Source organism: Cricetulus griseus, chromosome 4, assembly GCF_003668045.3.
Source record: "Cricetulus griseus strain 17A/GY chromosome 4, alternate assembly CriGri-PICRH-1.0, whole genome shotgun sequence".
In the NCBI taxonomy this organism is placed as follows: Eukaryota; Metazoa; Chordata; class Mammalia; order Rodentia; family Cricetidae; genus Cricetulus; species Cricetulus griseus.
Window position 1 is genome coordinate 213,034,922 of NC_048597.1, and position 24,260 is coordinate 213,059,181.

Genomic DNA, 24,260 nt, shown 5'->3' on the forward strand with positions numbered 1-24,260 from the left:
GCTTGGATTTAAGATGTATACCACCAATGACATGAGTTGAAGGTCACATTGTGGAAGATCCTACACACAGAGAGTATTGAACAGTTCCTATTACATTCATTTATCTTTGGTCTTGATTGATCATGGTGTTAGTGTCTGTAGGTCAGATAAACATAGTGGGATGCTAGACATTTATCACAAGGCTGAAATCATCCTTAAGAGAGATATAACTATGTTTATGAGCACTTTCCAAACCACATATTTCATGGATATTTACAACTTGAATTGTTATGCTATGTCTCTATCCATTGTCATTAAAATCTCTCCTCCAATGCCCCAATGCCCCCATTATGTTTGGAATCTGTTGTTAGCAGCCAATTGAGTTTTATAAAGTATAAATTCTGCTAATAATAAAACTGAATTTGAGTGGATAGAGAAGTTATATGATTATTGGGACTTCTACTTGCTGACAGAAATCAAAAGTCATAAATCTCTAGTGCTGGCAGGGGACTTCAACTATCACTTCTAGGATGGGATAGACTGGTCAGTGTGTTAGAACTGGGGCAGAGACCTATGCTAGGCCAGTGGTCCTCAGCATTCCTAGTATTGTGACCCTTTAATACAGTTTCTCAAGTTGTGGTGACCCACAACTATAAAATTATTTTCATTGCTACTTCATAACTATAATTTTGCTACTGTTATGAATAATAATATAGACATCTGGTTTCTGATGGTCTTAGGCAACCTTTGTGAAAGAGTCCTTTGGCCACCAAAGGGGTCAAAACCCACAGGTAGAGAACCACTGCTATAAGCAGTGTGAGACATAGAAAGGATAAGAGGTAAAGTAAAAGAATTAAGATGTATTATGTCAAGAGTCAGATCTTATAAACTCAAGTTCTTAGAGGTGAAGAATTAGTACTTCAACTGCTTTAGTTTTGAAGGTACTGTGTAAATGTTCTGTCAGGAACCTGTGCTGCCTGTTTAAGAACAGATTCTTATTTATGTTGTCCATTCTCTTCATAGCCATCATCTTGGTATCTATATAATGACCCAGAAACTACAGGTACATGCCTAACTAACATTTTTTCTTGTTCAATACTGATGCTATGTGTCTTATTTCTTCTAACTAGAAACAGCACTTCAGTCAACATTTCCAAGCATAGTGTTGGGTTCTTACTACCTGTGTAGCTTCTAGAGGACAGCAAGTTATCTACCTATGTGTCTCCCATGCCAAGAATAGTGGCTGGCACAGAATAGGTGCCTAACTAGGTTTTGGTTTCTTAGTGGGGTTTTTGTTTGTTTTGTTTTGGCCTGGTAGAATGTTCTCATACTTCAAATTATTTACTAAAAAGAAATTGCCAGGCAGCCATTCTCTTATTCAAATAGAATATATAGCTTAGAAAATGTACCAACATATATAACCATTGTATCTTATTAGTGAATTTTTCCCTTTATTAATAAGTATTGCTCTCCATTATCCCTTCTGGCTAATTTTTGGTTTTAACTCTAATTTAGTAGATATAAGAATGGTTGTACCAGCTTTTTTCAGCACCTCCTTGCTTGATATATTGATTTCTTTTCTTTGGTTTTCAGTCTGTGGGTTCCTTTGCCAGTGGGATTCATTTCTTAAAGATAATAGATACTATGTCATGTTTTTCAACCCAGTCAGCTAGTCTACATCTCTATAGTGGTGAGTTGAGGCTATCTGCATTTAAGGTTATTATTGAGAGGGGCTTACTAATTCCGATAATTTTGTTGCTTGCTTTTCAAGTTGTCTGTATCACTGTTTGTCCACTTCTGACTTTCTTATTAGTATCATTAGTTCATCAATTTACCGTGTCAGACATGATTTGAGTTCTCATATTTTTCATCTTTTCTTCTCATGAGTTTATTCTTTCTTGTTCTGTCATGATTGAGATTGTCTTTCTCCTCCCTCCTTTGTCTATAATTCCTTAAATGTTTTCTATAGTGCCAGCTCAGTGTTGCAATGCTGTAGTTTCTGCCTGACCTGAAATGTTAAGATTAAATGTCATAATATCTTATCATCCACTCAATACCTGAATTGAGTAGATAGTTCTAAAAATAAGAAATACAAGTGCCCAATAAATATTTGAAAAAGCATTCAACATCCTTAGCTATCAGGGAAAAATGCACATTCAGTTTACACTGAGATTCTATTTCACACCAGTCAGCATGGCTATCATCAAGAATATCAATGACAACAAAGACTGCTGAGGGTGTGGGGAAGGAGAGATCATTGTATGCTGCTGAGAGGAATTCCGAAACTAACAGAACCAGCATGGGAATCAATGGAGAATTCCCTCAAAAAACTAGAATTACCATATGACCTGACTATATTACTTCTGGATATGTACCTGAAGAGCTGCAAGTCAGCATAGTATAGAGATATTATTATTATAAATGTTGGAAATCCCTACATTGGGTACCACATGGTACTGGGGAAACTAGGTCCCTTTCAGGGTTCTTAGTCTTATTAAATAAATGAATTTAAGAATGACCACAAAAGAAAGCTTGAAGACAATTTTACTACCATTTAAAAGAATAAAACCCACAGCAGGCAGCTGCACATTTCAGCAGCTGTCCAGAGGGGGAAAATGGAGAAGAGGAAGAAAGAGCCCCATCAGAGAAGCAGAGAAGAAGCCCAGAGTGCTGGGGGTGGGCATGCCCAGCTCAGGCATCCTTGGGTGTTGGAAAGGAAGAGGTAGAATAAAAGAAAAGGGGAAAGTTACACCTTTCTGTCTGAGGACTTGGAAAGGCAAGTTGAACAGAGCTTCATAGTGATCCCTTAGGAGCTATACTAGGAGTGGGTGTTCTGGAAAGAATAATAGTGCATTATTTCATTAAAGGAACAATCATTCCTCCCATCCTTTTAGCACGGCTTATGGTGAACCAGTCTTCAGAGGCCGGGCAATGGACTGATCCAACTGAACTAAGACTTCTTGAAACAATCATAGTTTATGTAGAACAACACATTTTCACATTAAATAACACCATCATAAAATTTGATATAATTTTAAATAGAAGGACAAAGAGAAATGTTTCAGGTTACAGAACCCCTCCTCTGACAACAATTTTGGGAAAAAGTCATTTTTCCCCTAAATGTGTCAGTTGGACAAATCATGTCTAATTGCTGGTCAATGGAATGAAAAGAAACCCTGACTTTCACAATCACTGGTTTTTGCTACTTCAATACCCAGCAAGTTGCTGGATTGACTTTTAGGGAGAGAACAATGGTGTCTCCACTCAGAGGTAGATCCCACTTTTCCACTTCCCAGCCAACCGCCCTTCCTCCCCTCTTGACTGGGAGGAAAGAGTTTTTCTTAAAGGGCCTTAGCAGAGCCCTAACCTTTATGGCACACAACCTTTATTGTAACAATACTTTGCTATCCATTTTTACTGCTGCACTATTCAAAATAGGTAAGATATGTAACCAGCCTAGATATCAATCTACAGTTGAATGGGTAAGGAAAAGAGAGAGTAATGGATACATCTCCGTGATAACTGGAGGTAGAACTATCTGTGAGGGGAGAAAGGGTGTAAGAGAAGGAAAGGGGATAGGAAATAAATTGGGATAAATTGTAATGACATATACATATGAAGATTCTGTCATGAAATCTTGTATGCTGTTCTGATTTGGTTGCAGTTGCTGTAATAAACACTATGACTAAAAGCAACTTGGGAAGGGAAAGGTTTATTTTAGATTATAGGTTACAGTCCATCATCAAGAGAAGCCAAGACAGGGGCTAGAAGTAGAAACCAACAGAGAGACACTACTTACTGGCTTGCTTCCAGCTTTCATGCTCAGCCAGCTTTCTTATATCAGCCAGGCCCATTTGTAAAGGGATGACACTGTTCAAAGTAGACTGGGCATGCCCACATTGATTATCAATAAAACCACAAAATGGCATAGATGTTCCACAGACATTTGCTGTACTAAGGTTTCCTCCACCCAGGTAACTCGTTTGAGCTGTTGACAATAAAAACTAACAAGTATATATACTAAGAAAAAAATTATAGTTCTGTATGCATCCACTCTAAAAAAAAATACTAAACCCAGGGCAGCTGCTTGAAGTTCATATCCAGAATGGTGGTCTCTAGGCTGCTGACCCTCGAGAGTTGTGTAGGCTTTGTGTTATCATGACCTGGTGGTCTTTATGGTTGTTAGCAAGCAGCATCTTCCTCATGTCCATCACATATCAGTGTGATTCAGTTCTGAACCTCAGACACCTTAAGAGCTTTGGGGGAGGTTCCAGGATTGCCCTTGGGTGAACAATTTGTGCCTTCCTGATGCTGCTAATGAGCGCAATTTAGATGTCTGCTCATGATGTCATTCACAGTCTTGCTGGGAGAAGCTCAGTATGTTGTGACTTAGGCCTTGACATTTAATAGCATCTGTCAGCATACTCTGGGGCTTCTCAGCAGAGTACAGCCCAGAGCCAGACTCTGATGGCCACCTCCCCACACTTCCATTTGGGATTGTAGAAAAAACAGCTGGGCAGATTGTCAACAATTTTTTTCTTTGCTAAACAGAAAAGTTTGTAATCATCTAAAGTTCTACACCCCAAACTAGAGATTGTGGACATTTGCATGGTAATTCCATTCTTCTTGACTATTCCTATCTTGATCACCCAGCATTTCTTTGCAATATTGTGCTATGGTAAAGGAAGCCTGCCTTGTTCATCACTTTGACCAACTGGTCAGAAATGGATTCTCACCAAAATCCTGCCGGGTTATTTTCTGTACGATTCTTTGTCTCTCTTATGTTGTATGCATCTATATTCTGATTTGAATTCAAACTGGTCTTCTTCCTGTTCTCCTCTAACCTCTCATCCTATTTTCTTGACATATTATTATTGCCATCTCATCTGTGCATCTTACTGACGCTCCCCTCTCTTGCTTGTCCTCTTTCCATTCTCAGTGACTTTTGAATTAGTTCTTTCAGATGTCTAGTACAGATTGGTGACGGTGTCACTAATAAATGTACCCAGGCTAAACATTAACCTGGAGCATTTCATGTATTTTTATCAGCCTTCAAAACCCAATAGAATGCCAGTTAGGTTTGCCATAGTTTGGCTGTGGAGTGTTCTACACTGTGATGCCCTGCATTGGAAAGAGCTAACTTGTGACTCAGTGGTCATCTTTGATGAGAGCAGAGAACCCAGAGCTCTTCAGGGTCCTAGCTTGGCCTCTGTTGATCCACGACTTTAGTGAAGACCTGTTGAGACACCAGAGTTTGATTCCATTTCTGTTTCTGTTTAGGGTCAAAAGGCAACTTTATTTAACCTTGATTTTATAGTTTCAGCTCTTCAGCAGTGGTATATGAGGTCTGCAGGAATTGGACAGGGATTCATTGGAAAATGAAGCTAAGTGCAAAAATAAACCTGACCCCATTTCAATCATGAAAGCAGCACGAGTTTTTTACAAAATCCCAGGCACTGCCTGGGTCCAGATTGATTGGCCTGCTGTGGCCATTACCAATAGAAACATTTCTCCAAGGCCCTTGGAACAAATGATGGAGGCTGTGTGCAATACGCATACCACTAGGGGAATTACATTCATGTAGCACAATTGAGTTCAGGGATCTGGATACTTATCTACTTGACTTAAGGCCCTGCTAGTATACTGAACTCTGACCCTTTCCCCATGTCTGTTTTCTTCTTTACAACTAAAGTGGGAACTCTCTGAGAACCTTTTTGGATGATTCTATACTATGAAGATCTGATAAGTACACTCTCCTACAAGAGCTCTCGAACCTACGTTCTTTCCTCTTTCCACTCTTACTGAAACTTCCATTCTTCTCATGGAAATTTATGTAGTTGCCTAGTAGGCAAGACTGCTTTTGGCCTGCTACCAGAGTACCTCCTCAATGTCCAGTCACACCAATGACTTCCTCACAGAATGTAAAATCTCCATGATGAGCCAGCTATGGTACCACATGCCCATAATCCCAGGAACTGGGAAGCAGATGTAGAGGATTTCTGTGAGCTTTAGGCCAGCTTTGGCCTTTCAGTAAGTTCCAGACCACCCTGAACTACATAGTGAAATCCCACCTTTAAAAGAATCTTAATTAATTAATTAATTAATTAATTAATTAATTAAAAGTTATAAAATTAATACCATATACTTGGGATAACATTCAAAGCATCATAAACCCAATGCACCCCTTTACTTTTGTCACATCCAGGGTTCCCAAACTTCCCAAACGTGGAGAATATCAGTGGGAAATACAGCAAGAAACCCTCACCCAGGCTGAGAGTGTCACAGAACATAGTGCCCTAAGTAGAACTGAAAACCAGCCCTATTTTCTCACTAGGCAATGGTATAAGCATTAGCTCAGATTCTTCCTAGCCATGATATTCTAGGCATCTATGGAATAAATATGTTGATATATTTAAGATCAGAATTCTGAATATTGATTCCTGTTTACTGGTAGCAACTTGATAGAATGTGCCTGAATAACCAGAGTCATCAGACTTACTTATACAAAGCAGGTTTTTTGTTCCCTACCATATTCCTTGTTAGTCTTCAATTCCACAATTGACACAAATTCTATCATTTATCCATCCTTCCAGTTATCTTTGAACAACCACTATGTGCTAGGTCTTTGCAAGGAACTGAAAAAGCTTGCTGTATAATGGAGCTAGAAATCTCTAAATAGACTGGCAACTGTTGGGTGTTATGAGAGCTGCAGGAACCATCATAATGGTTACATTGGGGTCATAAATTCTGGGAAAGTTTCTAGACAGAGTAAATTAATAAATATACACAGGAGCCAACAAGAGGTAGCACCTGTGTTGACTCACATCCAACACGGAAGGTTCTTAAATTCTAAACCTGCTCCGTCTCTAGCCTTTGCTTGAAGGTAGGGAAGAAGCAGGAACCTTAGCTGCTGGCACCAGTCACTTCTTACTAAGTCTTGGTAATCTGCATATGCCAATGGAGCTAGGCTACCATTGGAAATAGTGATTGTAGTAAGGAATGCTGAGAGTAGGAGAAACAGTCTTCCCCAGCGTAGAGCACCCCAGCTGGCTATCACCAACTGGCTAGCACATAACAAATGGTCAGCCTTCAAAGCATACGTACAAGGAGCATTATGAAGACTGAGCAGGTTGCACATAAGTGTAAGTGCATGTGTGAGCCCAATTAACTGTAGAGGATCCGTCTTGAGAACTGACTGAGGGACACGAGAGTTCATTGCTGAAGATGATTCAGGATGGTTTCATAATGAAAATCAGAGACTGAGAAGGAATGAGAAAACTTTATAAACAAAATTAAAACTAAAACCAAAACAGGATGCTAGAAATTATAGAATCTTTTCTAGCACAAAGCATGATTTTTTGTTGTTGTTGTTGTTTTTTGAGACAGGTTTCTCTTTGTAGCTTTGGCTTATCCTGGCACTCGTTCTGGAGACCAGGCTGACCTTGAACTGACAGAGATCCACCTGCCTCTGCCTCCTGAGTGCTGGGATTAAAGGCGTGTGCCACCACCGCCCGGACCGTGTTCTTACTTTTAAGCCCCAATTTTTTTTTTCTGTGTTCAGGTGGCCAAATCAACTACAGGACACTAGAGTTCACTTTTTTTGTTTGTTTGTTTGTTTGTTTGTTTGTTTTTCGAGACAGGGTTTCTCTGTGTAGCTTTCGAGCCTATCCTGGCAGTTGCTCTGGAGACCAGGCTGGCCTCGAACTCACAGAGATCCGCTTGCCTCTGCCTCCCGAGTGCTGGGATTAAAGGTGTGCGCCACCAACACCCGGCACAAAGCAAGATTTTTGTGGACAAGCCTTCACTAAAGGACAGGCTCAGTGAGACATAAAAGAATGTACTCTGACAAAATATGTGTGGGAATTCTATGTACAACCCAACTTTAGGGGGTGGGGGGTCACACATCCAATGTATTGCTATCATGGCCCACTTAGAATTACAGCTCTGTATTTTGTGTTGGCTCAAACACAGCATTAACTGTACATGAGTTTATCTTGACTTTGGGGAGAAGTCTTGTCTAGCCCTCTGCTTCTTTTCTAACTCAGTTTTATCCAGTCTTTCTCTTGAGAGAGAAGTGAAAAACACACCCATAGTAACATTCATGACATTTGCTCCTTGAGCAGCCAGTTTTCAAAACTCCACAAAGTGAGTAAGCACTTCTGAAGATCTCTCCACATGCCTTGACGGTAGAGCTCGGAGAAAAGTATCTTTAATTGACTGTGGGGCACACAAGTTCAATTTAAATCCTAAAGTGGAATTGAGTTAAACCTTGCACAATTCCACCTTATTGATTTTCTTTTGGATTTTGGCTTTAAAAATTAAAGAGCAGAAATGTTAACTACAAACAATGACATTGCTTTATGAAATCTGAGATGCAGTGCTTTCCTATTAATGTCTCATGACCAAATGTCACTGGTTTCCCACAATTCAGTGTTCATTGACATGTTTCAGATTCAGCTAATGACTTGATGAGGTTGAGGAGAGGATCAGAACTATCCTTTTGCTTTCAAACAGATGCCTCCTTTGCAATTGCCAGGTTCTCCATAAACTACCATATTAGATTCAACCAAAAGACAACATCTGCCTGGTATTATTCTCGCCAGCCCCATATGCCAGATCATATGATAGTCCTACTTGTGAATTTCACAACATCCCATACACATCGCTTACATTAGACCTGCACCGTGTGTGTGTGTGTGTGTGTGTGTGTGTGTGTGTGTGTGTGTGTGTGTGTTTGCAACCACCTGGTTTTATGTCTGTCTAGCTTTCATATGACATGCTTTGGGGTTGACAGCATGTCTAACTTATCTTTCCCTTGTCTAGAATAACCAGGCCATGAGTCAGTGTACGGTGGTCCTGGTGGTGACTGAACCAATGCTGTCCGCCTCTATGTAGCTACATCTTTGTTGGCACACTGTACAGTTCATACTTTTGAAATGTATCCATGACATAATTGCAGAAGTCCAGGGACAGAACAGCTAAGGTCGTATTTTCTGTAATTTTCCATTTACTGGGCATTGTGAGTCAACTGTCTATGTCTCCCCAAATTCATACATGGAAACCCTTAACTCAAATATGACTATGTTGGAAGATCATGTCTGTAGGTAGGTAGGTCATAAGACCAAACTCTTGATGTCATAATGTCCTTTCACTGGTGCCCTTGCAAGAGGAAAAGACAGTGTCTTAGGACCAAGTCCTTACAAGGAGCTGAATTACCTGATTGATGCCTTGTTGGAACTTCCAGGTACTAGAGCGTGAGAAAGTTTGCTTCTGATGCTGAAACCACCAAGTATGGTATTTTGTTTTAGCATCTGGAGCTGACTAGTGCTCTAAGCAATTTCATTTGCTTAGTGCACATGCAGTGGGTTTTGATGATAGAGGCATCATTGTGTCGCAGATGAACAGGATAATTACCTATCAAAAAACATCTATTCTAGCATTAATAAACAATGATCCTTCATTTCACTATTGGCAGCCAGGGTGCAATAATTAGTCTAGCTTCTTTACCTATTGATTCTGAGGGCTCCAGTAAAGTTTGCAACTAGAATCTCCCCATTGCTATGTTCCTTTCCTGTAGCACCAGATAAAACATGTAATAGGTGGACTTCATGGGTTCAGAAACTACTGAGACATACAGAAATACACATGGCAGACTTGCAAATGAATTAAAACTTTTCTAGCAGACTCTCTGGTGAACACTGTTGGATACACTCTGGGAGGTATGTCTCTGTGACAGAATGAACTACCAGGCTGGATTAGCCAGTGGCATGAAGCTAGGTTCATTCATGTTCAAGAGATCATGGGCTGGTCCTTAGAAAACCAGAGATATCCTGTCCTGCCTGACCTAGATGCCCTGTTTATTTATCTGAATTGGGGAGCCCTTGCTCAGGACATACAGAGTTAAATATAAACATTAAAAATTTTAGAAGCCCCCAAGCACTGCAGACGATGAAGACTGTAAGAGTCTGACTCTCAGTTTGTTTTTTCTTGGGAATGACATGCATGGGAATTAGGCTTGGTGGGGCTAGAATTTAGGTTCCGAATTCAGATTTCCATGAGTTAAGAATACTAAACCTACAGAGTTTAAGTTTTCGATGTGGAATGAAGTTGAGGTAAGACATGTCTAGAAGCTAAAGGTGATTGGCTCAAAAGGGAATTTGAAAGGGAACTTTCTTTCCAAAGAGAGCACAATCTTATGGTCAGAGGGGTAAGAGTTGTTACCTTTGCAAAGAAAGTTAGATTTACCCAGAATCATTAGATGAAAAGAACATATGTGTATTATTCTAACAAGAAAGGAATGGCATCCTGAGGAAGGCTCCTGTGGGCTGCTTCAGTGAGTCGCAGTGGCATGGATGCTCTTTGAGTGGGAGGTTTCTGTTCATTTGCAAATGCGATGACATTTTCAGCTTTTTGTACCATGTAACAGAAGCACCTTAGGAAGCCCAGGTTGAATGCCTTCTCCATAGAGAGCAGCAAATGAGGTTAATCCATTTATTGATGGAGGGTCTGGGCGTAGAGATAGGAGGATGCTGTGGGAAGGGGCTGAGTTCTGTGGCCATGACTAATGATTGACACAAAAATGTTTGCATTTGTGTCCTTCCTCCAACGTGATTATTCGCTCCACACACAAGAGACATAAGGCTTAGAGAACATACCCTCCCCTCTTTGTAGAAGGCTATGGGGTACTTGTGTCCTCTTGACCTGAGGGAGCAGGAACAGAATCAATGAATGTGCTTGTAACTAAACCCCTGGGGATAGAACATTTGACTTCAAGTTAGGGATTCAATTCAATGGAAAGTCTGATAAAGAAGGAAGTCACTGTGGTCAAATCACCCCCTTGTATAGTTGGTGAAGCTGAAGGGGATTCCAGAATACTTTAATGTGGCTGAAGTTGCCTCACAGAATGGCTTTTCTTCACATAACACTAGACAGCTGTGATGAGAGGAAAGGAAATTTTTTCTTACGAAGCCTCCAGCCTTTTCTCAAGCTAAGGAAACGGTTAATCCTGAGATTTGCAAGAGAAAGACCAATTCCACAATTCTGAGCCAAATTTGAAACAAGCTTTAATTAAATACTGGCCAGAATAATGGACAATGTCTAGGTCCACTCCTGGGTTCCCAAGAAATGGCCACAAGTCACATTTTGCAGAGGTTTAAAAGGCAAAACCACCCAGCCACCATCTTTCCTATCAGGTCCAATCAGGGCCAAGCATATATCTTGACTTATTTCCTACTAATGTACCTCCTGCCCATATCCACTCAAGCACATCTGGTGCAAACAAACTTGTTTGGGGACTGAAAATATGTGGCTTGTTATTTCCCAAGAACTACAACCCCCAACATTCCAGGAAGTTTTCTGTCTTTGGGCAAGTGGGGTTAGAGGTTGACTTTGGCTCTTAGAAAACTGGTGCTGAATCCCTGTGTGGGTCGACCAGCTCCCTGGCTTGGAACAGGGACTGGATTTCACTCCTCAAACTTACATTCCTTGTACACTCTTATAGCACATAAACTATAAATTCAAATAAAGGGACCTGGTGCCAGCCTTAATCACCCACAGAGTTAAGGAAGACCATAAAGAAGGACATCTAAGTAAGAAGAAGAAGTGGCTCAGTGGTTAAGAATACTTTGCTGCTGCTCTTCTAGGGATCTGAGTTCAATTTTTAGCACTCATATCAGATGACCAACAATAACTTGTAACTCCAGCTCCAGGGGATCAGAGGACCTATATTCATACACCCATCCACCCCCCACACACATATAAAAATAAGTCTTTTTGAAAAGGGTAGCTATTTGTAGGTGTATCCTTTGTCCATGCCAGTGGATATTAGAAATGATGGACCACAGAGAGATTCCTTTAGAGGAAATTTGTGTTGGAGCATCAGAGTGCAAGCTCCTTCTACCCAGTTTCACTTTTTAAGCCTTGTCAACTCTATTCCTAAAGGAATAGTGAATGGGATTTTCACTGAGCATGTTCTAGAGGAAAAGTAACTGAAGGATGATTTGAAGGGTCTATGTGTCAGGGCTTACCCAGGAGGAATGTCATTCCTCAGAGGCCATCAGAAGCAGTCTCTGCTTGTTGAGACTCTGATAATCCTAGTGCTTGTGGGGACAGATGCACACGGCCAGGAGATAGAATAGCAACTTGAGGGCAATAAACTCAACAATGGGACTGCAAATATTTGAGTGGCTAGTGAACTCCGGGCTTGAGGGTTCTTATCTCATGTGTGTAGATACGAAGACTGACAAATCTGTTGTCCTTCCCACAGCTCTCTTTGAAGATGTGGTATTTGAATTGAGTTCTGAAAGGCAACAGTGGCCAGCAATGTGGGCAGAAGCATCCCAGGAAAAAGAAATGGCTATTTCACAGGTCCTGGGCAGCCACAAGATTTTAACACACTCAAAAATCAACAAGAAACAAAATAAGTAAATCCGCATGTGTGGATTTTAATGACTGATATAGTAAATGCAAAAACAGGGCGGCGGTCGGAGGTCCGGACAGTGACGGGCAATTTCCATTGCATATAGAAATCCTCATGCAGCTAGCCTGAGGATGGAGCCTGCTTACTAATGGCTTGGGGTTTGTTGCTGTTGCTACTGCTCTCTCACTGTTATTTTAAGTTCTCCAGGTGATTCTAATTACAGATTAAAAATCACTGATGCAGTCCTATGAGCTAGGGAAGAACTTTGGGTTTTATTTTTAAGAACATTGGAAAACTAGCTGAATGTGGCTACTCACCCCTGTAATCCCAGCACTTGGGAATTAGGAACAAAAAAATCAGAAGTTTAAGGTCAACCTTAGCTACCTAGCAAGTTCAAGGCCAGGCTAGGCTACGTGAGACTCCCAAAATAGAAGGGGCAAGACTGAAAAGAACAGTAAGAAAGCACAAAGAATTCCAAAGAGGTTATGTGACTTGGCATCTGTGATTAAAATATCATACAGAATGGACGGAAAGATCAAGGAAGTCAAGGATGAGGGAAGCTACCTGCTGGCCATGGCAAGCATCCATGGAGTTATCTGGTGGACAGAAGTGGGAAAATACATAAAACAGTGTGAAGTTGTAGCCCCCCACCTAATCCCCACTGTTCACTAGCTGATCGTTTGGATTTGAGGATATGGTAAAAGATGGATGACTAATGGTGTTTTGATTGGAATAATTCTGAATATTGTGACAATTGTGGAAACTGAGGCTCTTAAGAAGTCAAGTATTTTTGTATGAGGAGGAGGAAATAAAAAATTCTGTTTTTTGCATGTTGTTTTTGAAATATGAGTGAGGTTTTAATGGGGGTGATAGAAGTTATCTTTGGGGCTGTAGAGTTCCTTCTCTGACACAAACAGAGAAGCAAACAACCAGGAAAGACAGAAGACCAAGCCACATGGAACTGGAAAGTAGCAGGTTTACATTTTCAATGTGGGTGAACCCTAAGCTAGCTTAAGCACTTACTTATAGGGTCCCTGGTTCCTCCCTTTTGCTTTATTGGTCCTGTTTAGATACCCTCCCCTTTGACTCCCTGCCTTTTCTCCTTGCAATGGTTTCTGAGAGCAAGAAGCTGCCCTATCAGGAAGCACACCTTTGCTTTAGTTGTCTATATATGTTATTTTTAACTCTGCTTCAAGATTTCCAACTTTAATAATCTGATCATCACATATACACTCACCTTGGGAATTTAGGAAATAGATCAAAACTATGCAGAAAATTTGTGAGTTTGGTATTTCAAGCCATGGACTGGGATTTCCTTAAGACCAAAAATGGACATATTTTGGGGGGTGGGGGACTGTTACCCTCTAGGAGATCCCAGACATACAGGTGTTTTTGAAAGAATTAAAATTGAGAATGGTGGCTCAATGTAGAACATCCTAGTATCAAAATACCTCTCATGAATTAAAAAAATAATCTGAAACAGGAGGAAATTGAACGAAATTTGTTGTATATAAACTGTAGTCAACTTATTTTCCTTTTAAGAAAGAAAAGGGATAGAAACAGATATGAGGTGTGCGGATAGGTAGGGGGCAAGAATAAAGACTTCAATAATGACCCCCCAGGATCTGTTTATGTTATGACAGTCAAAAGTAAACCTACCAGATAAGTCATTAGAATCAATTCCTGCCCCATGTCTCTTTTCAGGCCCGTCTCCTGCCCCCCAACCCCCATACACACACTGGAAATTCTTAGGTACTTTTGGTTCTTTGATGATTATCCCCCTAAGAAATTGCAAATTCAGTTACTGAATAATTACATTTCAATATTCTAAATATCAAAGAGCTATCTCTATCCGTGAAAATGATCCCTGTTGTTAGAGAAGTCATAGCCAAAATAAGGGGGAAAGCAAGGCCTGCCTGATGTTGATGCATGGGACATGAGATCTTCAGCAGCATGGCCACAGGGCACATGTGACACAGGAAAAAGCCTCTCCAGAGACTTTTCAATGAGCTTCTTCTACATTGCAAAAACGTATCAGTAATTTATGTCTCCAGTGGCCCATGAATTGGTTGACTTCAGGTAGCCATCTCGAGTCTTAGGAAAAGAATCCTGGGAAACTTGAAGATTCCCAAAGAATAAATGCAGGCTTGATTTGAAGACTGTCAAATTTCATCTGAACTAAAATCAGAATTTAAAATTCAAACTTCCTAAAATTGATCTGTCCAACAAAGTTCAGTTCTCCACTTTGTTTAAAAGGAAAATTTGTCAGACGTGGGATGCTGTCTATGGTACAATATCCCATGGTTAATAAACATCTTCCAAGTATTGAACAATGAGCCATTTAAGGTACTGTGGGTGTTGAGAAAGTAGATAACTCTTCCATCTCACTAATCAACAAATCTTTCTCCAAGTCATGGTCTCTAGTTGTTTTCTTTCCTCAAAACTTGAGGTGGACATAATTAATTTGTCACTTGCTTGATCGGTAAAAATAGCTTTGATGATAAATCACAATGAGGTCGTACACCATAATGTACAACTTGGAGGGAGTACAAAAGTTTGAGTGACACATTATTATGAAATTTTTTATGTCTATTTAGTCACAAGAAAAATGTGAGGGTAAATTTCATTTATTCTTGCAGTTGCTCCTGTTCATACACAAATACATGAAGCAATCATGAGAGGCAGTACCATTTATCTCATTAAGAGACATTTTGAACTAATAATGATTCATCAATTTTTTGTAATCTATTGTTTTGACCACTTTTGTACTCATAATGATTGCTCAGTCCAAATGATATGTTTCATACTTAGGCCGACAAAACTGTGCTTCAAAAGATTTGTATTTACAAATATGTTTGTTTCAGAGATATGAAAGACCAATCAATAAAACATTTTATGGTGTAAGATCATGCTTTTTCATTTGACTTCAATTTCATGAATAAAATAAAATGGAAATACAATTTGAAGGGGAAAATAAAGATTGCAAAAGTCATAAAAGAAGAGCTCATCTATGGTTTTTGTTTTCAGTCAAGGATAGCATAAAATCACTGTGGTGTAAATGGCCAATCTTTAAGCTTAAGTAGAAAACAGACAAGAGAGTAGAAATCAAATATGCTAAATATTATATTATTTGCAGCTGAAGAGACATGAGATGGACTGTTTTTGATGACAGCTTTGAAGTATTTGAACGACTCAGTGGCTTTATGGAATTCCCTAATGGAAATATAATTAAGAAAGCTAGAAGATGTCTCTTAGAGCATTTCACGGATACTCTGAATTGACCTTGCACTTCCTCTTCAGCCAAGGACACAACTCTGTATTCTAAACAAGTACTCTTGGGCCACTGAGCAATGGTATCCACAGATGGTGCTGGACACATGAAGTCTTTCAGCAACATGGCCCCAGGAAATAGTCCTGAGTAAGAGTAATTTGAAAATGACTACAAGGAATTAATATTTCATGTGTGTGTATTGCATATATGTAGAAAAGTGTATAACATCCCATCTTAGCCCTTTTACAGTGCACAGTTTGATTGCATTAAGAGCCTTCACCCTGTTGGACACCTACTGCTAACATGTAAATAAATATGTTTAAAATTATGTACGGCCACCAAAATTACCCTTGGTAAGTTTCATTTATTGATAATTTATTTTTTAGAGCAATCTAGGCAAAGAAAACCTGTCCCTTGTTTTCTATGTATCTCTGAGAGCTTTGTTTATTGTGTACTGCCCAATGGGATCCCATGTGAAAATATCCCTGGCATTCAAGTCCTAGAATTTGATTTTGAAAATGTAATTAGGGATTGGGCTTTTGGTGTTATTTTTAAGCTTGTAATAACTGTGTTACTTACCCAGTAAAATATAAGATGAGAAAGTACATTTTGACACATTTTCTCCATTAAGCAGTGAGCCATGAGCATTCTCAGCTTCCAGTCACTGAGGATCAATCTTTCACACATTAGAGACACAGGATTGTGACTGCTGCAAAGATAGTTTTACCCTAGAATGGCATCTGTTACTCTTACATTAACTCATCTATTTGGCCTATCTGAGAACTTCAGTTTTTCATTCACATATTCATCAAACATTGATTAAACACCAACTGTATACGAGGTCATCAGCATACTGGTGCTGGGCTACAGACAAATGGCATGATAACCACATTGAGGACCCCTGGCCTACTTGGCAAAGTTGACTTCCCTTGAGTGGTGTATGTGCAGATGAAAACTGAGCCAGGGAGAAAATTGAGGGCAAGTTTCAGAGAAGAGTTGTTCAGCATGTCATAGAAGACCAGTAGCAATCAGATAAAGAAGAATGGTATTTGTAGAAAGGGAAGCACCCCTCCACAAAGCACTCTCAATCCTGTTGAGAAACTTGAACTTTAAATTGGGTACCACTGAGAGGGTTAAGCCAGGGGTCAGTGACAACTGAATCTAGATGTATTGGGGTAAGGTGCAGTTGTCTTCTGAGACTTTAGAAAAGAGAGGAATCTTTGAGGTAAATGAGCTTTGCCTGGTGTTCCGATGTCTAGGTGTCCCTAAAACTTTGTGACAGCAAGACTTGGGTATTTACTTCTCTATGGGCATGGGGTGAACAGAGCTTCTCATGAAAGGGCAGAACATCTCAGGGAGAGAAGAACAGAATTCCCATGTCTGGGAGGCAGTAACTAAGAAAGGACATTGAACTTAAAAGTGTGTATGTGTGGATGCACGGTAGTGTGGTTATGCCAGGTTGCCTAAGATAGAAGGGAGAAACCAGAATTGGGAAGAAAAACACACTGGCCCCTTCCTCTCAGTTTTTTCCTGTTATTTCTTGTTGCTCTGTCACCACTTAAGTGATTGGTGAGCGCTGGTTAAAAGGAGAAGGGAATAGAGGAAGAGGGGTAGCTACTGCTATGCGAAGCAGGTTCCTACCAGGCTTATCTCCTTAGAACTGTGCTAGATGACAGCTTGCTTTTAGATCTGTGCAGAATGGCAACTTGATTTCCTCCATCCTTCTCAAATTGTTTTTCCATATGTGCATGCCTCCCCATCAAGACCAAGACTTTAGCAAAGGTGGAGGCCTTTCTGATATCCTGGACCTCTAACAGAGCTTGGCACGTAGCTGTCCTCGAGAGCTTGATTAACTGAATTGTCTGTCTATGACAAGTTTTGCACCAAGTGCCTCAACTGCATAATCACAGCAAATGCTAGCACAGCGTGCAGCTGGTCCTGGGATGGCTCTGAGTGCTTGTTAATCTTCAAAATGCTTTCAAAACCTGGCAAAGCGGGTGTTGTCATTATCTCTTACTCCATGACTCATCAGTCACAGAAAGGTTAAAAACTCGGCCATAATTCCAATTCTACAGTCAGTAGTAGAAAAGATAGGATTTCAAACAAGGCAGTCTGGTCCTGGATCTATGTGTTCCTATGTAAAGACAACTTGGTGGATGCTCATAACTTCATTTTACAAAGAGGAGGGTGAGTCTCAGAGTTCAAGGGTATAGCTGTTTAATCTGGGAGCTGGAATTAAGCATGGAAGTTTCCAGATCTGTACTCATTATACTGTAGAACGATTTGTACCTTCTCAGCACAGAAACAGTTAAGTATTTTGACTGAGAAAAATGAGAGGATTAGGGCATCCTTTAGTCAAGGATGTGGGATAAATAGCTTGAGATCAATGACCAGAGCAGGGGACAGAACTGTGATAAAGTTTCATCTATTCTTGGTGTCTTGTTCAAAAGCCTTGGGGGCTAGGAGGGAGAAGTTGGGGAGGAGAGAAGGTTTGGCTGATTTATCTTAATGCCAAAATAATATTTACAGAATATGAATATCTTGAAGTAAGAAAGAAATACAGAAAAGAATAATTATCATTCTGATATAGTGATTTAATTTCTATTCATCTAGGATGTGCAGATAAATATATTCGTAAATATGCTTTAATTTGCCTTGTTTATATTTGACTTTCTTCAACTTAATAGTATAACTTGATTTCAATCAATATTCTTCAACAGGGTGAATTTTAATATCTGCATAGTAAATGAATAAACTTATTTCCCTCTGATTCTTTCATTGCAAGGTATTTATCATTGTTTATATCTCGGATGACTTTTTTAGGAAAACTAATCAGAAGTAGCATAGTTGGCTCAAAAGCTTTTTATTAGTGTGACCAAAATGTCCTCAAGAAAATTGTTGAAATTGATTCCACCACCAAATCTCTATTAGATATAAATTCCATCTCCCTAACCTCTGCCAGTGGTATTATGCTCTCAAGATCTGCCACTTAGATACACGAGACTCTTTCTCTCCAGTTTTAACATTGAAACCCATTGGTTAGCAAAGGGGTTAACCCTTTCTTGTACCCATTACTCATTTGCTTCCTTTTTAAAGCTGTGCATCCATATCATGCCCCCTTTGTTCTCCATTAGGGGATTTTTTATTAGTCCAACCAATGTGTTTAAATTCTTCATGGGCTAATAAGCCTTCATCTGTTACAAATATTTTCCCAGCGGTTCACTTTTTTTTTAGTTTTTAAATGTTTTCTAAATTACGAAAATTTTCACAAGATAGAAACATTCTCAATAGACTTCTCCTTTGCTTCTAACATCCAAATACCTCAAAAATCAGAGTCATACCAATGTCTTCTGGGATTTATGATTTCAACTTTATATTTGTAATTTTAATATATCTGCTATGTGTGGGTACCAGTGAATAATGTTGCTTTTTCTCAGCTAAGTAATCATTTACAGTTGATACAAGGGGGCACCATTTTCCCTTCAAAATTTATAATAATTCCACTTCATTTTGTTTAATAAACATCTACTCTATCTTCATGATCCAAAGGATGCTGTGCTGTGTATTGTGGGGTCTATAGATACATAATTCCTAGCCCTCCAGGAAGTCATAAACAGGGTGGGGGGGTTGTTTACCAAAGTGACCAGAATACAGAGAACTCTTGAGGCAGAATACAAAGAGAAGGATACCAGCATCGTGAAGATCCTACCACTTCTGTTGGACTGATGAACTCACATGTGCACCACCTCCGTCACCAGAGCTCAATTAGACCCCTTCATGGAAGACTGACGCCCAGCTACAGGGAGAATGATGACCACATCATCATCCCGTGCCTGCACTGCCAGATGCCGCCCATGTGCACGTCTTCTCTGTGCCATCCGATAACTGAGAAATGTAAAGTGTAAAAGCCTCACCATGGGCGTCTAAGGCAGAGCAGCTCTGATCATATTTGCCCCAGATCCAAAAGCAGACTGGTTAAGAGTTTATTCTCCCTGCTCTTTTCTGGATCCTGCTCTGGCTCTCCTCTCACGGGCAACGATCCCCTCCCGCCCACCCCCAAAATACATCAGGATTCCCAAGTCCACTTCAACATCTGCTTCTACAGAGCCCATCTGCGACAGCTATTTCCTTCCTCCCCATGTAATGGTCTGGAACACAGTGGAAAAATCAGCTCTTCCTGGGTGTCTTCAGAGCAGTAATTACAAAGAGCTGTGGTATACTAAGGAGTGAGTAGGGGCGTGATGGGTGAATCAATTAGCAAGTCACTTGCATTTAAAATGTGTGAAGATACAAATAGAGAGGCAGAAGTTCGAGTCAGTAATAACTGATGTGCTCACAGAAGGTGTGCAGGGATGCTCCTGGCAGCCAGAGAGTGCAGGGACTCATGCACAGTGCTCAGAACTCAGAACTTAAAGACAGAGTGAGGCATCATCTCTTCATGTCCAAAGAGAGGGTTTTCTATTTTCCCTGAACAAAACAAGTGTGATTTCTACATGGGTGTTACATAATACCACCTAACAACTACAGGGTATCATCCAGCTACTTCCTAAATATACTGTATGGTAGTTTGAAAGAAAATAGCCCTCAAAGGCAGTGGCACTATTAGGAGGTGCAGCCTTGCTGGAGTCGGTGTGGTCTTGTTGGAGGAAGTGTGTCACTATGGAGGCAGGCTTTGAGGTCTCATATATGCTCAAGCCATGCCCAGTGAGACAGACCACTTCCTGTTGCCTGCAAGTCAAGGTATAGGACACTAAGCTCCCTCTACAGCACTATGTCTGCCTACATGCCACCATGTCACACCGTGACGATAATGGGATAAACCTCTGAACTGCACGCCATTCCCAGTTAAATGTTTTCTTTTATTAGAGTGGCTGTGGTCATGGAGACTCTTCACAGCAATAGAAAGCCTAACTAAGACATACTGTCATATTGAAAAAGATTAATTTTCACAATGCGCATTAGGGTTATGGAGCACTATTCTCTAGGTGCCTTGGCAACCAACCAGCTAAGTGGCTGAAGAAAGTTACTCTGACTTCAGTTTCTTCTTCTCTAAAATGGGCATACTAGTGTAAACATAATCCTTGCCTCTGTGCTTAAATTAAGTAATATGATATACAGCCCCTAAGATGTATTGGCCATAAAGTAAACTGTCTATTAATGTCAACTGCCCATATCACTATCTGTTGACACTGGTTGTTTCTTAGGATAGTAAAAGATAATTACTCTGGACAGTGGGATCCAGTTGCCTGGGAGATGCTCTGCAGAACTGTGTGGGATCCACTTCAGTATTTTTTTCCCAAAGACTGGTAGGCTGGAAGATTCACTCAGCAATTCCTGACTCACTGGTTAAGTGATCCCTTTAGGAACTGTAAACCACCCTGCTGGCCACTTTTATGTCAACCTGGCAGAAGCTGGAGTCATTTGAGAAGAAGGTCCCTCAACTGAGAAAATGATCGCACCAGACTGGCCTGTGAACAAGCCCGTGGGACATTAACTTGATTGAGGATTGATGTGGAAAGCCCAACTCACTGTGGGTTGTGACACCTTTGGGTTGGTGATATAAGATGGTAGAAAGAGGTTGAGCAAACCATGGGGAGCAAGCAGTAAATAGCAGTGATCTCTTTCCCCATCTCTATGTTTCTGCACCAAGTTCCTGTCCTGACTTCCGTGGATAATGGATTACAAACTGTAAGTTGAAACAAACCCTTTCCTCCCCAAGGAATGGACACCCACCTGCTATTAGATTGTCTTCTATGTGGATTTCTCTAATCCCAGAGAAAATTGAGAGGCCAAAAAGCAGCAGAATTAATCAGGGGCTTGATCTATGCACTACAATTATAATGGGAGTTGGAGGTGACAGGTCCAAGGGATGGAGGTGGTATTAGAAACCATTGTATCAAAAACATTTAGAATTAATTATAATCATTCAATTTTATATAAAACATCAGTGCTGAAACCAATGAGAAAGTACTGTGTGGGTATCTATATTAAATTAATAAAAATAAGGCTTGATTGGCAATAAGAATGAATAGAAAATGGAGCAAGTGGTTTATAAAGTAATATGCTTCCAACATAAAAAAATACTAGGCAGTAGACTCTTAGGATCTCAATAATGGTCAGGTGAATTACTTTGAAGGCCATTCCAGTCCTGAGAGTCTGTGTCCTTAAGTATTTCTTCAATCCACATTGCTTGTACTGAGATGTCAGCATTGATTTTGAAACTTAAAAACAACAAGACATTCTTGGATAGAAAATTTTCTCTGAGAAGTTTTGTTACTTTCTTGTGGTGTTGGTCAGCCTGAAGGAAACAGCCCTGTTTCCCCCCCCCCCTTGATTTATGAATGAGATAGGAGTGTTCTTGTCCTTTGGCTGGAATGGCTAGGAAACGAGTGGGAACCGAGAGGCAGTTCAGGGCTCCTAGAGCATAAGAATGAGAGTAGACAACCAGGGCTTTTCAGAAAGCATTGGTCCCCAGGAACAGACCTGATACTGAAGTTCAGATTTGAATCCTGACTCCAGAGTGGAGAGGAAGAACAAGCCAGCTCCCCTGTGCCAATGGTTTTTGAAGAATCACTGAGAATCAAGCTTCGGTCTTGCATAGAGGGCTTGGTTTGACAACAAGGTCAGACTCCCATGGGTCCACATGGGTTTGTTTGCTGAAGATAGAGCTTTGGGTTTCCCTCAAAGCACCATCAATCAGTGCCATCAGTACACTGATAACTGCAATAGAGGACAGCATTCCCTCCCAGAATGCTCAAGAAGAGCTTCCAGACGATTCCTTTCATCTTAACCCAGAACAGATGCCAAGTGCTTGCCATCTGTCTGTGTCCAAGGGCCAGCCTCTATCTCCAAGGTCTTAAAAGACTTCCAGCAATGTTGTTCTCTAGGTCTTGCTGCAAAGGGCAGGACAAATAGGACTCCATCATCTTGGTAGTAGATAGGAAGCCCCTGGACCACTAATGGTGATACATCTTCCCCTCAGAGGGAAGTTGCATATCTTCTGAGAATTACACATATGCAAAGTCTTCCCTTGGGGTCTCTGTTCTTACGTCTCCAGCTCCTGCAGCAGCACAACTCTTAACTAGCCCCTGCAAAGGTTATCTCTCCATTGTCCTACTTATAAAAAGCTTTATTTTTAACGTTCAAAATTCCTGGGCTATTTGACCTCAACTATGTAACTAACTATATATTAACTAACCAGCTAAGACAGTTACTTTTTCTGACTGCTGTGATAAAACACTAGTGACCAAGAAAACCTTTTTTATATAATTTTTAAAAGCATTTAGTTTGAGCTGAGCTATCTCTCCAGTCTTAGTGTATGTATTTTAGAATGCATGCTGATGGTGGCTATGCTGGTAAAGGTACTTCCCATGGAACCTGGCAACTTGAGTTCAAACTCCAGTATCCATTTGGTGGCAAGAACCAATTCCCAAAAGTTGTCCTGTGATCTCTATTCATGTGCATACACACTAAATAAATACAAACGCAATTGAAAACTGCATGTTGAATGAGGCAAAGTCTCCAGGCTTTGGAGAAAAACCAATGGCTGAATTTCTGAGGACAAGAGAAACATGCATTTCTAACCAAAAAAGATGAAAACATAGAAGCTTGTAGCCAGCTCTTCTGAGCTCCTAGGCGGTTGGAGTAGCTGATAGAAAACTCAAGTCATTATCCAGGCACTCCCTAACTCTAGACACGTATCTCAATATGTTTATTAACATGTACCAGGTCTTTCTAGATACCTGTATGGCAGGTGGAGGATGAAGATGGGGAGATATTTTCTCCATGTAGCAAGGCCTTTAATCAGCTGTCACTTCCTGATGAACAAGTCATTGTCGAACAAGATGCAATAGATGTGTTGTGTTACACGAGACAGTTCCATTTCCAATGGTTTTTCTAAACAGCTCTGGCTTTCAGAAACGCTGATTGCTTCTAGTCAAAGCATTTTTTGTTTGGGGGCCTTTCCCAAACTGGCATCTGCTTTATCTCCAGGGGAAGTTCTCTTGGCTTGGCTTTACTTCATCAATTTAAAGCTGACTGAAATGGTTTTTTGTCTGAAATGAAGTTCCCATTATCACAATCTCTTCCTATCTATTGTGGGTGGTGATAGGAAGCCGAAATAAATGTTCAATAAAGATGCTATCTGCCTCCTTCCTCTCTGCTTGCAGGGTCTGGGATCTTAGAGCCTGACAGCAGGACTTTGACAGTTCCTGGGGCCATAAAAGTAACACAGGTGGCTGGGTCCCCTATTGGAATACCAGTCTGCCCCTTGTTGCTTAAGGTTCTCAAGTCTTATGAAAAGAAAGACAAGGTCATCATAGGTTTGGGATACCATATCCCTGCGAAATACATTAGGAGACAATCAAATGAGATGTAGTGGCACAAAGAATCAGACATTCAAGGTCATCCTTGGTTACATAGCAAATTTAAAGTCAACCCAGAATACATGAGATCCTGTCTGGAAAGGAAAACAAGAAAAAACATGCAATCACCATCACCTGAGTAGAATGATTTATTGGTTTGGAAATTGTTTTCAGTGATAAGTAAGAATAAGGTGTTGAGCGTATCCGAGACCCTCCAGGGCAACCAGGG

The 24,260-nt window shown here is 40.4% G+C and overlaps 1 protein-coding gene across 1 annotated transcript in view; it reads left to right on the forward strand.

Annotated features, from left to right (window-relative positions):
* The window catches only part of Cpne4 (copine 4), a 321,642-nt gene that overhangs the window by 94,480 nt on the left and 202,902 nt on the right, over positions 1-24,260 (forward strand). The window lies entirely within an intron of this gene.